This window comes from Bemisia tabaci, chromosome 10 (genome assembly GCF_918797505.1).
Source record: "Bemisia tabaci chromosome 10, PGI_BMITA_v3".
NCBI classification, from domain to species: domain Eukaryota; kingdom Metazoa; phylum Arthropoda; class Insecta; order Hemiptera; family Aleyrodidae; genus Bemisia; species Bemisia tabaci.
Window position 1 is genome coordinate 12,276,719 of NC_092802.1, and position 17,375 is coordinate 12,294,093.

The following is a 17,375-nucleotide window of genomic DNA, read 5'->3' on the forward strand; positions in this document are numbered from 1 at the left end:
GGCAACGCCTGAAGGCTCATACGGCGTTTTTCCTTAGCACGGCAGAGTACACGAGTCGAGTCCCCGGCTAATAAAAACGGGAATGTCGAGATTTTCGAAGGGGATAAAGCGTCGACCGCGAGACCGCCGAAAACCTGACGACGACAGATTTGGATTCTCATGCTCTAACCCCCGCGCTTCCACCCCCCCTTCCGCAACCGCCTCATATGAAACCAGTTTCGTTCTCGCCACGTTGAGCCCTTAACATTACTCCGGAGGAAGCTTAATGCTGCCGTGCTGAGGAGAAACGCCGTATGAACCTTCAGGCGTTGCCAAATTTCCTCAGATAAAACACGAATTTCCTGGTAAACTGTTGAATATTTGGATTGCATTTTGCAAAAAGGAACCACTAGCATTGCGATGTTGCTAAGATTGTGCAACTTCCTTTGTCTTGGAGGAAAACCCCGATTATCTATTAATAGTTTCTCTTTTACTCGGTAAAAACTGTAAATTTAAGACAAAAATTACCATCTAAATCTCATAGTTTTTCACGATTTCCGCAATTTTATTGCAAAAGATGAAGTTGCAAAATCTTAGCATCATTGCAATGCTAGTGGTTCCTTTTTGCAAAATGTAATCCATTTTTCCTATAATTTTGCAGATAATTTTGATCGCAATTTCACCGGAAGTTCCTGAAAATTTCTAGGGAAAATAATCATGACTTTCCTCAAAACTAAACATTTTAGCGAAGGAAGTTTGGCGACTCTCGAATGTTCACACGGCTTTCTTCCTTAGCACGGTAGAATGGGCCTCACTAACGTGCGAGTGTAGTGGGAGGGGTAGGGAGCGTAAAAGGATGATAGGCGGATCCACCATTTTGACAACTCCCGATTCCCTCCATTTGAACCTATGCTAAATGATCGATTCCTGTCGGGGCACCTGGTCTCTCCGAGAATCGATGTATTTCCATAGGTTTAAGTGGAGAAAAAACAATGTTGCTGATTTGCTGGATCCGCCAATGAAAAGGATGACAGCGCGGATGTTTATGGGCAAACACTACTGCGGGCCGATTATTGACACTGATGGACAAAGCTATAGATAAAGAAGACATAGGAAGTATGGAGCGATCCTATTGGTTGACATGGTTGGTTCTTATAGACTAAGGAAGAAAATGATGGACTAACTGTCGGGTCTTCAGTGGGTTGCCGTTAGTTAGTTTATTACCTACCTCCTATGTCCATTGCCACCACCTGCTTCCACATATAGGATCCCTCCAAATCCCTTTTGTCGTCTTTGTCTATAGTTTTGTCTATAAGTTTCAATTATTGGCCCGCTGCCTTCCAAAGTCGGAAGTGTGTACTGCGTATGTCAGAAGAAACCAGCAGAGGGAAACCTCGGTTACACGAACCGAGCAGTTCAGTAGATGCTTTTCGGTTTAGGACTAAGGGCCGTATTTATAGTCAGCTTCGGACACCTGCTTTCCGGGGGGGGGGGGGGGGGGGGGGCTCCATACGGTTTCCATTGGGATCGAGGAAGGTTTGAGGAAGCCATTTTGATTTTCGATGTTTTTTTTGGTGGATGTGGGTGGTTGCAATGGACGAAGGAGGCAGATAATATACTAACGAACGGCAAAGTACGAGAGACTCGACAGCTAGTCCATCATTTTCTCCCTTGGTCTATAGGAACCACCTATCTCAACCAACAGGATCACTTCCAACCACAGAATCCTTCCGTCTTCTTTATCTATAGTTTTGTCCATCAATTTCGACAAGCAGCCCCCAGACGTTGATTTCCGAACCTCGCGAATCATTTTCTACGTAGGATTTTGAAGAGGAAACGTGCTACGTTTCTTTTTAGTTGAGACCTTGCCTATAGTGGCCCATTTTCTTTCTCGTGCGTATTATGACGTTACATTAGGGTTGGGCGTAGGTGCAAGCGATGTTTTGAGCGATTCTGGAAGAAAAAAAGCACGAAAGACTTGGCAAATGTTTACCTCCAAAATTTAGTCGGGACATCTTTCTCCGAACCCATGCGTGCAGGAACGCTCGAATCTCTGCAACTTGAGCGTTCCAAATCCAGTTTCTTGTCAACGAGGAAAAACATCCAGGAAAATACCCCGCGGTCGTAAATTATCTTCTCGTCAGAAATATAACGGGAACCTTGCCCCCGAACGTTCATCATCGTTTAGACAATGATACTTCTGACGAATCGAACCCTTCGTCAAAAATGATGCTGCAAAATCGGTAATTAATCGGTCATTTTTTTCCGGCCGTTCCGTCGGAAATTATGCATGCCGCACAAGGAAAACATGCGATCCGACCCGAAGATTTCAAGAGGGACAGGGGATAAATCAACGGTTATTAAGAGCGAAACAATTCTGAGAAAATCTGAAATAAAGTGCTACCGATTACAGACGGTTTTAATGAAATCAGTTTGTTGTCATTGCACAAATACTTTGACATATTCATTATTTTTTCGTGGTAGAGACGGTTCTTAAGTTGGATCAAACTCAACAGGAAGCTCCAACTTTTTTGGCTGGAAGGTCGTAAATACTGTTCTGCAGTGCTGAAGAAGAACGCCGCATGAGCCTTCACACGTGGCCACATTTCCTTTGACAAACCGCACTTTTTCAGAAAAATGTTAAAACATTTTTTATCGATTTTCCTGAGAATTTTGCTCGTAATCTGATCTAAAAAGCCTGAAAATTTCCAAGAAGAATCTTCAACTTTTTTCTAAAATTAGTATTTCGGAAGGAAATTTGGCAACTCTCAGATGCATATGCGGTGTTTTTCCTCAGCTCGGTAGTATTCAGTTCCCGAAACATTATCTGGTCGTACGATGAAATTCACGTACTTAATTCCTTTTTGTTGGACGTGGTATGCATTAATTATGTGGAGAGTTCAATCATGTTATCTTTAAACCAACATCATTAGTGAGGAGAAACTAGTAGAGGAATAAAATTGAAAAATTGCATTTCACTCCCCACTCCCCACCCCTTACCCTAAAAAAATAAATGGAAAAGTAGGTGAACACCTTAAAAGACTTCTTTTAGCACTGAGTGGTCTCCTCTTATACTTCGGTGCGTATTGAAATAATCGATCATAGAGGATCTCAACGCGAACCGATTGAAGTTCTCGTCATACAGGCAAGAAATTCATTTTAATCAGTCTCTGTTGCTTACATTTAGCAACAATCAGAACTATTGAATAACTATTCAACTTCATAATAATGATATTCATAATAATACTGTGGATATGACTTTATTCACACGACCTTATAGCGTTACAATGCGTATGCATACAGAACTCTGTTACCACGCTTTAACAGTCTCTTTCATGACCAAAACATAAATTCATACTTCAGTAAGTTAAAAAGAGCAAAGTATATATACGCAGCGTTATTAATGAAGTCTTACTAGAATTTAACATTGTATTAATTTTAATAACAGTATATGTACGCAATTTGCAAAAACAAAAAGCCAAAAAATGAGACCCACACATACACAAAAAATACTATGAAATCGAGTTCTACTAGACAAAAAAGGAAAAAAAAAGAAAAAAATAGTGTATTTCTCGAAATCACATTTTTTTTTTTTTTCCTAACGTACATAACGTTAACGACTTTTTAATAACGTACATTGAAAAATATTTTCAAGTTGATTTGATAGCTCAGAATCCTTAATATAAAAACGTTTAAGGCGGTTACATCCTAATTAAAGCTAGATCGTTGAATTCCGATCCTCGTTGTTGGACTGTATTTATGCTAAAAGGTACTATGTTGCACACAAACTCTATGCACATAGTTCCTTTTAGCATAAACTCGTTCAACTCGCTTCTTCCCGTGAGTAATTGAGATCAGTGGTGTGGCGTGAATGATCGATTATCGATATTTCTCCATTTGAAGCCGTAGTAAAAGATCGATTATTAAGATGCTCGTTGCGGACACCTCGATAATCGATCCTTTTCAGTATATTTAAATGGCATATCAATCGATATATCGCAAAGCACGCCACGCCACTGATTGAGATGCGCCTGGCCCGAAATAGATTTACGCCAACTGAGAAACAATCAGACCTGGGGCAAGTTTCAACAGAGTCTGGAACAACTGAACGTATTTATGCTAAAAGGGACTATGTGCATAGGGTTTGCGTGGAACGTAGTTCCTTTAAGCATAAATACATCTAACTAGTCGAAATTTATGATCGGGGCAGCGTTTTGATAGTGCAATTAATTCATATCCTTACCGGGTAAAGGCGACTTTTTTAGATGAGCTCTGTTCCGATTGTATCCATATGCTGCCCAGAGCTCACTTAAATAAACTGTTAAGCTGTTTCTATGGAAGACCAACGAAATACTCGCGATCCTACGAGCTCATTTAATCTTTTCCCGGAAGACACTCTTGATGGATTTTCGAACTTTATTTAATTCTTGTCCGGATCTTTGATAAGAGTGATTTTTTACGGTACCTACTGCGTCAATGGAAGCCATACTTTTTTTTAATATTTAGATAAGTCTCGGAACCTGAAGTTTTTTTGTGTATTCAAGTGGACACATGGAAACTATTGAATTCCATTTAAAACTAGGGTATTACACTAAAAGGACAATTGAGAATTTGCAGGGGTCTGAAATTTTGTGAATTTCATCTTTAAAGTGATACTGCCAGGAAAACTGAGTACGAGGATATCCTCGGTTTCTAAATTGGAAAATTATTCGAGGAAATATGACAAAATAACCTCATATGGTAAAATACATACGTTTGAATGGAAAATGCCGCCAGATAACGTCCCAAGACGGCAAATTGTCTCACTTTTGATCACATCTTTCTCCAATTTCCCATCTCAGAAAAAAATTATAAAAAATACTGCGAACTCAGCTCATTAGACACTCTCAGATGAAGCAATAAAATTTGTGTGTTCAAATTCTCCATTGACTTGATATAAGCAGAATTAATCTTGAATCTATCGCGAAGGAGCTTCTCTCCTGAATTGAGAAAGTAAGTTATCAATTAAATCAAATAGGTGTGCCCAATAAAATTGACTTTTCCCTAGATTACAGCATTTTTCGTTTTTGATCGCTTCAAAATTTCACGTAAAATACTACCTGTGCAACGAGATTTACCGAGAACTCTCAAATAAGAAATTAACGGTTTTGTTCAGCATTGCTTACGAAAAAATCAAATTTCCCGTTCATATGAACAACCAGAGACTACTTGAGTTAAATTGTGCACTTCAGCGGTGTTGGAAGGCTTATAACACTAAGCAGTGTTTCTTTCGCACCTTATGTTGTTGGAATTATAAGTACAACGTAGAACAGCGTTGCTGAGTCGAGGCCCCGAAATTGATGTTGTAGTGTTTGTATACTGCAAAAACTGTAATTGCAAAGTTTAGAGCGCGATTTACCTCAAATATCTTTTTTCCATGGGCGGGAGGTTTGAATTAATGCATGGAAAAACATTAATATCTTGGTTTAAATTTACTTTCAGTAATGTCTGTCAAACAAATCCTATTTTACGTGAAATTATGAAGCTGAGGCGCACATATCACAATGCTTATACTTTCGCAAATTGTCCAAAGTCCATTATAAAGTGTGATAACATAAACCAAATTGCAGGAAAATTTGCAGGTGTCTGAAATTTGATGAATTTCGTGTTTAAGAGGAAACCAATGAAGGAACTAAACATAAGAATGCCCTAGGTTCATAAATTGAACAACTATTGGAGAAGGTATACGACAAATTTCTCTAATCTACTAAAAAAATACATGAGTTAAAGGGAAAAGGCTGCCAGATGACGTCATTAAGCAGTGCATTTTCTCACTTCTAAATCTAAATTAATGAAATTTTAAAGGAATAACACAAAAAACCTTGCGAAATCAGCTCTGTGAGCACTTTCAGAGGAAGCAATAAAAATTTGCGTGCAAATTCTCAATTCTGAGGCATACGCTGAAATAGTTCGTGCTTGACAACTTATGGAATGAACTATTCACAAAGGAATCGATTTAGGTATTCTTAGTTGAATAATAACCCCAAAATGCAATTTCTGAGTTGATTAAATTCTATATCTTGATAAATAAAGTGACTGATAAATAGATAACATTGTAAATTTACTTAGATGTAGGATGAATTTAACGTATCTCGTCCATTTTTTCATCTACTTATTTTTTGTAAGAGGTAACCCAAGAAAGGATTTTTTTTTTAAAAAAAAATTCATTTTATTTTCACTTATTTTTTAATTTTTTTTCAACCCCTAAAATACGTTGAATATATTTTCCCTCCCTAATCTAAATATTTCGTTTTAATTCTTCGTCTTAAGTTAAGATTTTTTTTATTAAAATTTAAATTGAGTAAATTTAATTATAATTTTTAATATTATCAGTTCATGCTCTGTCGTGCTTTGGTAGGGAAGAACGCTTTGATCCACCCAAAACCTTTCATATTGATCGAATTTTCTGTCAAGTCAATAATTATCTCGACCAAAAACATAATGAAACTTGAAAACAAGCCGACAAGGAGAGAAATAAACGCCGGCTGCAAATCTCTCAAACCGTAAGGCCTCGGTTCCCCACCTCGAGTATGTTCATTTTCAGTTTCTTTGAACTCCTCTTTTATCGCTTGTGAAAATCTCTTCACATGGCCAAACTCCAATGACTGGGTCAATTTTTCGTTGAACTTGTCGAAGAGGAATGAATTTTTAAGGAATGCATATGACACTGGATACGTCATGATATATTCCTTTACCAAGTGAAAATCGATTAAAGTCCTGTCAATCGGATTTAATATTCTGACACTTTGCGCCGAGATCATGGCTTCGGGGATACTCTCCAAAAACGCATCCGTCCCGTACATCATACGAATATTCTGTAAACGTGTATGTAAATTATAGTTTCTTCTAGTTCCATTCAGAAACTCAAATCCGTTGAAGGTGGAATTTTGAAAAAAAAATTCGATGAAAAACTCCTGGCTCTCCATAAGTTCAAGCTCAATAGATCTAGTGGCTGAATTGAGACTATCCGTCAGTTTGGTTGCAAGTTTTTCACACCGTTTTTCTTGTTGCAAAAAATTCGAGATCTGCTCCATGTCCTCCACTTGAATGAGCATTTCGGACTCTTTCATTTCTTCCAAAGAGTCGATTTCAGGATATTGAACTTGTTTCTCCAATAAAGTTGTCATACCATTCAAAAACACTGTGGAGATAATAATCGTGGCGAAACTGAAAATAACGAAAAGCAACTTTCCCGTGTAGAGACGACCCAGGAGCAAGGTAGAAGGGCTGCCACAGATGAAGTATGAGTAGACTATCAAGAATGAAGAGGTCTTCTCGTAAGAGTCAAGTTCTGCATCCGAATAAAATCGCCGGAACGTTTGACGTTGCGAAAACTGGAAAACATATTGCATTAAAACAAAAATCAAGATCGTTGCAAGGATGCAAGCCCATACAATTGGCGTGAAAGTTTTGAAAATAACTAAATATTGTGGCATGAGTTGGCTGTGTGGAGTTACCAGGCACAGTAGACTCGAGTCCACGCTAACAGAAAAGTCAGCGTCTGAGCTATCAGCATTTTCAAAAGTTCCAATGGTATTTGACGTTTGCAAGTGAACTCCATATTTCTGACCGATTTCAGTCCTGTAATCATCATATTGTCTTCCGATGTCTTGATACACACTTATATACTCTAGAGTGCAATTCATTGAGCTCACAAAATCATCGAAAATTCCAAGGAGAAACAGCAACCAGTGATTGGCCATGGGCTCTATACTTCTTCCGAAATTATTATCTCTCCCCAGGTCAATAAGAAAGCGGACTTTTTTTCGGTGCAAGTTATCCCAGGAGAAATCAAAATAAGCTTCATTCTCGTTTCCTCCGTACGATATTAAATTTTCTGTGAAAGGATTGTACCTCTCGCAACCTTTATGGTCGCATATGATGGTTTTGAGACCCCTGAAAAAGCGCCAAAAGAATTTGAAGCTGAATATCTTTCCTGACGTATCCCTCCAGTGAGTTTTTTCGACGGATGCCCCTAAATTCAAGGACCGCATGTTAGGGAGCGAGGAGGAAGGTATTTCGTATTGGTCGAATGTGCACAGTATAAAAATGAGATAGTTTTGCGAGTTCCAAATTTTGTTGCTGTACAGGCCACGTGTCAAATCGAGGACCGGGCCTGATAACGTCGAAATGTCATCGAGCTCTTGAGATGATATTTTCACCTCCTCATCACATATTTTCTTCTTATTCGGATCCAATAAAACACCATCAACTCGAATGCAATACTGAGGTAAATCGGCTATTGGTCTCTCACGTCTTACGTTTCTTGCGTAGAGGGAGCCGTTGTAAATGCCATTCAAGTCATGATTGTTTGGATCACGCTTACGTCCAAACATCTCATTTTTAGAGACAGAGCTCAAAATCAAACTTAGTAACTCCCCAATGTCCTTCAGGAAGAAAACGACATTTTTTCTGTGACTCGTGACTGTCAATTCTGTCAATTTTCCGGGTTGATCTAAATGGACCGTCTGGATCGAAGCGTTGTGCAAGAGACGAATTAAAGTCGGAACGGAAGGATTTAAGTTGAAATCTGCGATAAATATTAATTTTTGCCGAGAAATTAGAGCTGTGTTTTGGCATACTTTAAATGCTAGTGCAGTTACGTTTTTCTGATGAGAGTAAAGCGATTGATGATCCACCCTCGCGCTGGTGTGAAGGCCACAAGTCAAAAGGACAATTGCAAACCATAAGGTGGGAAGATAACTGTAAGCCATGGTGGGCGGTAGACTTGTTACAACAGGGTGCCTAACGTCAGTAAAAACTGATAAATATCAGGAAATTCGATGTTGTCAGGAAAATCTGTCACGATTCAGGAAATTCGGAGTGCGTCAAGCGGTTTTTAACTACTTGCAGTTCAGCACGTGCACTAGTGGAACACTTGATCCAATTCATCAAATATGTTTGTTCGTGAAATGATAGTCAAAATTCGTCCAAAAAACTGGGAAATTTCATTTAAAATATACCACGAAATATCAGGGAATAATCCATTCCGAAATTTTAGTATGTAGAAGAAACCGCTAAGGGATGATTGTTCTGGTTTATGGTTGGTTCTGAAATCTGAGTGCCCTGAAAAATTTTCGAGAATTTTTCCAACTTTTAATTATTTTTGTAAAATATGTTGAACTTTGGGATCAAACGACAGTCAATATTTAGTCGCGCATAAAATCAGGAAATCTAGTCTTAAATAGGTATCGCGAAAAATCAAGAAAATCCAAAATTAAATTTTAGTAGAACCCTGAAAGCTTACCGATCGAGTTGCCGGTGTGATGAATCGGAAGGCATTTTGCAATTTGGAGCTATAAATTCTAACTCTTCTTAAAAACACTTTTATGTGCATAGGGAAACTAATGGCACGTACGTTGTTTTTAAACCGGGCCGAAATTTTTAGTTCTTAATTGCAAAATTTAGTCCAATTGAGCTCAGATGAATGAATAAAATTAATTCAAACGTAATAATCACTGAATCAGAATCACGAATCTCCTCGCGCTTAAAAACTGAAATTCAGGAAGCAGGGTGGTGATCTTGAACAACAGTCCGAAATCACGACGGTGGTTTCGTTTCTGTATGAGTTCACAATCGATAAGTCGATTGTTGAACCGTTATCGGGTGGCCTTGATTAGATAAATCCCTAACTTAGGGAAGCGTTCAATCGAAGAGGTTCATTTGATACCTATCGATGCAATAATTCAGGCGTAGAAGCTGAGGTGACAATAATGGATAACTCCATTAAAGTTCACCGTCGCAGGTACACACTCGAAACTTTTATTTATGTATTTTTGTACCATTTAAGTATTTTTCCTGACAATACTCAAAGACCCTATATATTCTTCGTGAGGAAAACATTTCTGAAGTAAGCACTACCGTTGTTTTGAAATTTGCCATAGCAACGGTAAAAGTAGGGTCTCAGTATATGTTATCATATTCTCATTTTCAAGGACAATTTAAGCTACCCACGATAATATTTCCTGGCTCTCACGTTAAAAACTCGTATTTATGTTGGTTAGAAGAGCTTGGAATAACTTTCAAATTCTCACAAGTGACGTCGCTCAAGTGACGGCACATAACTTGAAAGCACTGTTTTCATTGGCTCTCTGAAGGAATAATGTAACTTACGGCTGTTTTGCCTGAGACTACGTCATTTTTTGTGCACTTACGGCTTTCTCATATGTCTCGCTTTCATACAATTAAGATGAATTTTGCTCTTATAGCTACTTCAGCGATTTCATCTAGAAGACCGTTGCTGAAACGTTGTGTGTAAGATGACAGTCGCTGCCCCCCGATTTCGGAAGAATATCTCTACATGCTTGACGGGGTCATTGCCGTCCCTTGTAATTAGACAAATGGGTCAGTTGCGGTGGTCACAGAATCGTGTTTCAATGCTTGATTCTTGTAGATTAGGTAAAAATAATAAGATTAGTCCAAACCGCAACTTTCTACGTTCAATATTTGCCGAGATATTGCCTTTCGAAAAGTCGGGTTTTTGACGTCATCCTCCGCGGTACCGACACCCTTGGTTTCTTCCACCTTGCCTTTCATTTTAGTCGGTGTGATGCACATTTGGACGTATTTCTGTCAAACGGAACTAAGCGCCAATTTGAGTTCCTCCTCAGGATTTTAGAATCCCGAATAGTGCGTTCTGTTAAACGGAACTAAGCGCCATGGAAAAGCATTAGGAGTATAGGATGGGACGAGCATCGCGTTCCGCAACACCTGCCAATCCAAGCCCCATCTCCCCTCCTTCCCCTATGATGCTTAGTTTTGTTTGATAGTAATACATCTGTTGGGACGCGAAAACTCCGTCGCTATGACCGATATGTCGTTATATGCGATGTCGTTATAACCGATACATAAATACATTGAATGAATGGGATTTCAGCCGGGACCGACCAGTTTACGTCGTTATGCCCGATATGTCGTTATAACCGATGTCGTTATATCCGATATCCACTGTACGTCCATTTTGCACTGCCTGTTCAACCTCCGATGAATCTCGGATGAAAGCAAGGTGGAAGAAACCAGGGGTGTCCGTACCGCGGTGGATGACGTCAAAAACCCGACTTTTCGAAAGGGCGATATCTCGGCAAAGATTGAACGTAGAAAGTTGCTGTTTAGACAGCTCTTATTATTTTTACCTAATCCACAATAATCAAGCCTCGAAACTCAATTCTGTAACCAGCCGATTTCGGAAATTTGACACTTACCGCTCTCTTCACTATCACAGCAATGCGGAGTCTGATAATTCGACTCGACGCCCGCATCTCCGGGCGACGTCGCGTGGCCGCGCGCTGCTCCCAGATCCGCGATCCTGGATCCCGGCTGAGCGCGTCGCGGCGCGGCGGTCCCCCACGGAGCCCGGAGCTCCACCAGGATGCGGCCCCAACCGGATTCGCCCCGCACCGACTCCCGACTTCCAATCCGCCGCACGCCGCCGCCGCCCCGTCGATTCCCGATTGCCAATCTCCGAGTGCCGGCCGTGAAGGAGGTGACAACTGCACGCGGATGTGCGCGGCGTCGCGGTCGCGGATTGCGAGGCTTCGCGATGCAGGATCGGTGCCCCGTCGGATTTTTAATCCTGGGCTCTTGGGGGACTAGGGGTGGTGTATCTAGCAGGGTTCTACACGGAGAAAAAAACTTCGGGTTCGGGGGTTCGGGTGCGTGGAACCCGAATTTTAGGTCGTATGGATCTCTGAAGTTATCAGATTGAGCATCTGAACACTTTAGGTCCAGCTGCTGAGGTTTGGATCACACATCTGAAACTTCAGTTCTTACATCTGAAGCACTTCGGTTTTCACATCCGAAAAACTTCGGTTCTCACATCTGAAGTACTTCAGATGTAAAAACTGAAGTACTTCAGATGTAAAAACTGAAGTTTCAGATGGCAGCTAGACCTAAAGTGTTCCGATGCTCAATCCGGAAACTTCAATCCATATGACCTAAACTTCGGGTCCCACGCACGAGGTTTTTTTCTCCGTGTACAAGTCCGGAAATAATACTAATTTTTTAAGGACGATCCGGAAGTACTGAAAAAGTGCGGGAATTTGGCAAGACGGTCCGGAATTTTTGTCAATCCTGTCGCAATTTGAGCGAGAGATTCAAATTTTTTAAATTTATCGAATTTCGTCAAATGGAGGTACTGTAAAAGTAATGATTTTTGGTTATCCTGTCTTAGTAGACACCCTGGTACCTAAGTATAATGGTGAGTGGGTACACGTCGGAATATAATAGATCCCGGGGCTTAGAAGGGCAGCTGGCTGATCGTTGACATTGATGGACAAAGCTATAGATGAAGAAGACATCGGAAGTATAAAGCGATCCTACTGGTTAAAAATGATGGTCCCTATAGACTAAGGGAGAAAAGGACGAAGTAACCATACTTAGGGTCTCTCGTGGGTTGCCGTTAGTTAGTGTGTTACCTACGTCCTTCGTTTATTGCAACCACCCGCTTCCACCCATAGGACACTTCCATATCCCTTTTGTCGTCTTTGTCTGTCGCCACGTCTATACCAATTTCGACAATCAGCCCGCTTTACTGCCTAGAGTAACTGCAGACTGATTGTTGAAGTAGAAAGACAAAGGAGATCGGTAATAGACAAACTATCGGCAACCCACGAGAGACCCTGTAGTTTGTCCTTCATGTACCCTCTTAGTCTGTCAAAACCACCCATGTTAACCAATAGTATCGCTCCATACTGCCGTGCTAAGGAAGAACGCCGTATGAACATTCGAAAGTTGCCAAATTTCCTTCGATGAAATGTTTATTTTTCAGGAAAATTATGAATATTTTTCCTTGAAATTTTCAGACGTTTTAAATCAAATTACGAACAAAATTATCTGAAAAATTGGTAGACATACATTCAAAAATTTGTTTGAAAATTAGTGATTTGCCAGAGGAAATTTGGCAACGCCTGATGGCTCATACGGCGTTTTTCCTTAGCACGGCAGCATTCTCCCTATGTCTTCTTTGTCTATGGCTTTGTCTAACAATTTCCATAATCGGCCCGCAGTGGAGATGGACGGAGTTTTCAGGTTGAGCGAGTGTGAGTCACTGTGTCAGGCGATGACGTCACGCTGGAAAGGGGCGACGACGCGACGTCGGGCGTCGGGGACGGCAACGGCGCGGAATCGGCGCTGCCGTGAATTACACGTCGGGGCTCGTGTGAATACGGAGGACGCGGCCGGCTCGCACAAAGAAGGCCTGCGGGCACGCTCTATTCACATGAAACAAACGGCTAACGGTATGCGCCATAACCGCCGCATCGCCGAACCAGGACCCGGACCCACCGACAATTCACCAGCCCACCGCCGAGTCGCACCGAGCACCACGCGCCGCGCTGTCTTCCCGCTCCTCTCCGAACCCCCCCCCCCCCCCCCTATCCCCCCGGATCTCGGGTATATGGGTTACGAGGAACTGTCCTGGAGCGCGCGGGAAACTCGGGGAAATCTTGCTGGGCGGACCCGGTCGGAGCGAATGAGGGGTAGCAGGGTGTCTGATAGTCCGGATTGTCCGGCAATAGTACTAAAAAGTACTGAAATTCCGGATTTTTTTCTCTCATACCTTGCGTTTTTTTGTAACTAAGCCTAGGAAGTATGCACTTTCCTGAGCGTTGATTCTTAGAGTAGTAGGAGCGCGCGGGAAGCTGAGGAAAATCTTGTTCGGTCTTGTTGGGTACATGGGTTACGAGGAACTGTCCTGGAGCGCGCGGGAAACTCAGGGAAATCTTGCTGGGCGGACATGGTCACATTGAATAAGGGATAGCAGGGTGTTTACTAGTCCGGAGTGTTCGGAAAAAGTGCAGAAATTCCGCAAGAAGGTCCGGAATTTTTCCGTCATACCTTGCCTGTTTTTTGTAACAAAGCTTGGGAAGTATGCAATTTCCTGCGCGTTGATTCTTAGAGTAGTAGGAATTCGCGGAAAACTAAGGGAAATCTTGTTGGGCGGACCCGGTCGCAGCGAATGAGGGGTAGCAGGGTGTGTACTGGTCCGGAAATAGTGCTGAAATAGTGCGGAAATTCCGTAAGAAGGTTCGAAATTTTTTCTTTCATACCTTGCGTGTCTTTTATTATAAAGCCTGGAAAGTATGCAGTCCCCTGCGCGTTGATTCTCAGAAGAGTATTTGCCTGCCTAATCACGATTGTGCAGTCAGTTAATCTTCAAGCCTCCGATGAAATTTTGCGACTGCCTCGTTTTTGTCGCAATTCAAGCGAAACATCTTGTAGCAAACTCTCCATGCAAAGATAGGGAGCAAATACATTAGCAGGGTTGCCGTGTTTTCAGTTTTGGAGTCCCAAAATAGAATGGCAGCCCTGTCAATGTATTTGCTCCTTGTCTTTGCATGGAGAGTTTGTTTTGATGTAGAGGTGGACTCTCAGGGTAGGGTGGGATATCCCCTCCATTTTGGCCTCGACTCGAGAGCTTTTTTTGAGCTTGGGAGTTGATTTCAGAGAAAACCAGTGGCACCATCGTGTTTCTCGCGAACTTTTACATATGATTCGATAGTCAAATCGCAAATTCCTCACACATGCAACATCTCCATTGTAAATATAAACACGCCCGTTGATAATATCCCGCCTCGTCACGTGTGTTTTCGAAGGTTGGAAGTCTTCGAAAATTGAAAATTTGAATTTTCAGCTCATAAGAAAAATCAGAGCTCACGTGAATCAAACCGCACACCAATCACGTTGTTTTAACGAAGAAGTTCACCGCGAATCCGAGTGTTAATGGAAACAAACTTTTTATTCCCGTTTCGCGTTTCCAAACTCGCAAATTTCCATCGCAATAAAACGATTCTCGGATCGTGGGGTCATAAACGTCCCGCCACCACAAGCAAATGCAATGGAGCTGTGTAAAGTTCTTCTCGGACTTCCACGGTTCTCAACGAGCGTGTAGTCATTATATGTTGCTGAAAAACCGCATATGTCGACTTGCTGCTCGCGATGGTCAGGAGATTCCCCCTGGATCGTGTGGCGGTAAACACCCATCTACTGTAAAGCAAAAACTACGGATCTGCACAAGGTTCCTTTGAAGTTAGGCGGTTCTTCCCCAGCAGAGTAGCAACATGAGCCGCTGGATAACTTGATTTCACCTCACAGCTACTTGAAACTTCGGCTATTGCAAACCCCCAGCTCGGTGACGAGGAGAGTATTATACTGTCGTGCTAAGGAAGAACGCCGTATGAGCCATCAGACGCTGCCAAGTTGCCATCGATAAGAACTGAATTTATTGTTAAAATTGTGAATATTTTTTTCCAAAATTTTCATACATTTTTGTACGCACTTTTATCTAAAACACCTGAAAATTTCAGAAGAATATGTCCACGAATGCCGTCAAAAATACATGTTACTAATACATGTATAATACTGCCGTGCTATGGAAGAACGCCATATGAGCCATCAGACGCTGCCAAGTTGCCTTCGATACGAACTGAATTTATTGTTAAAATCGTGAATATTTTTTTCCGAAATTTTCATACATTTTTGTACGCACTTTTATCTAAAACACCTGAAAATTTCAAAGGAAAATGTGCATGAATGTCGTCAAAAATACATGTTTTATCAAGGGAAATTCGGCAACTTTCGAATGTTCATACGACGTTTTTCCTCAGCATGGCAGAATAATTATTCCTACTCACATTTTCTCGGTTTCTCTATTTCGTCGCCCATTCCAGTGGAAAAAAAAAACACATTGGATCTAGAGTCCTGACTCTTGAAAACATTGACAAGAAAAAATACTCTTGATTCAATTGGATTTTAGCTCGAATCAAAAAGAAGATCGCTTAATTTAAGAGGCTTAGTTCTTGATTTAAGCTAGATTCTGATTGAATTAAGAGTACTTTTTCTTGTCGATGTTTTAAAGAGTCTGGACTCTAGATCCGATGTTTTTTTTCTCCAGTGTCTGACGTAAGGGCGTATTAGAGTCCCTTTATACCCAGAGTTAAGACAACTCGATTATCAGCTGACTGGCAGTCGGGCCTTGGCTGGCCATGGAGGCCGAAACGAGTGCACCCAAACAAACGATATTGAGGGATAAGGATCAGGAATCCTGCGATGTCTGTCACACAAAAACAACAACATCAACAAATTGATCTATTAAAAAGAAAATGAGATAGGTTTGTGAATAATTTCTTAATCTATTTCCATTTTGGACCGATGGAAATAACAATTTACTCTTGATAAACCCATCTTGGTGCACTCGTTTCGGCCTCCACAAGCGAGAACCAATCAGAATTGGATTTTTTTTAGGCCACTTTCAGCCCAACCAAAAGGTAGCCAAAAGTGAGTTGTCTTAACTCTGGGTAAAAAGGGACTCTAGGGCGTATCTCAATTTTCACACGAGCTCTGTTTTACATGTAAATCTATGCTTTCTAGGGCTCATGTGGAGGTCGAGATACGCCCTTACGTCAGATGGGCGACAATTTTTCCGTCCTAACCACGCTCGGAGCACTCGCTAGGAGGTTGGCTTGGCTTTGAACTTCAATTCTTTATCAGCGCCGCTGCGGAGCGCGGACGCGACGTGACTCCGCGACGACGACGCTTTTAGAGCTCCGTTACCACGTCGTCGTCGCCGTCGCGTCGCGTGGAGCAGCTTTTTATGAAGGAACGTATCGTCGCGCGCCACTCCGGCACGATGGTATAACATGTCGAAGCAGCGGGTTAGCTCGTGTCCCACGGGTCGTGTCCGTGAACATGTTGTGTAACATTTTTGTGGCCCTGCGGGAGGGCGGTCTGCAGCATAGGGGCAGTTCTTAAAATAAAATATCGGGGGAAAAAAAATAAACAAAAAAAACAAAAAAAAAAACGCAGAGATGCTATTCTGATGTTAAAAATGTGTTCAGGAATAAGGAATTAACGTACTTAAGAGACCAAGAACGTTAAATGGACATATCGGCACCTTCCGGCCAAACTCGTGTTGCACGGGTTGTGTCCGTGAACATGTTATGTAACATTTTGTGGCCCTGCGAAAGGGCTATCTGCAGCATAAGAGCTGTTCTTAAAATAAAGTATCGAGAAAAAAAATAAAAAAAACGCAGAGATGTTATTCTGATGTTTAAAATGTGTTCAGAAATCAGGAATAAACGTTATTAAGACACCATGAACGTTAAATGGGTGTATCGGCACCTTCCGGCCAAACTCGTATTGCACGGGTTATGTTCGTAAACATGTTATGTAACATTTTTGTGGCCCTGCGGGAGAGCAATCTGCAGCGAAGGGGTTGAAGAAACATGTATCAGAATGCTTAACTTCGTACCTTGTCTAGTGGTCCATCCCTGACACACACAAGAGCTCTATTTCAACCCTTTGCCCTCTATTTCCACAACCTCCGTGGTAATACACTCTATGGAAGTACCCTCGATGGTGGT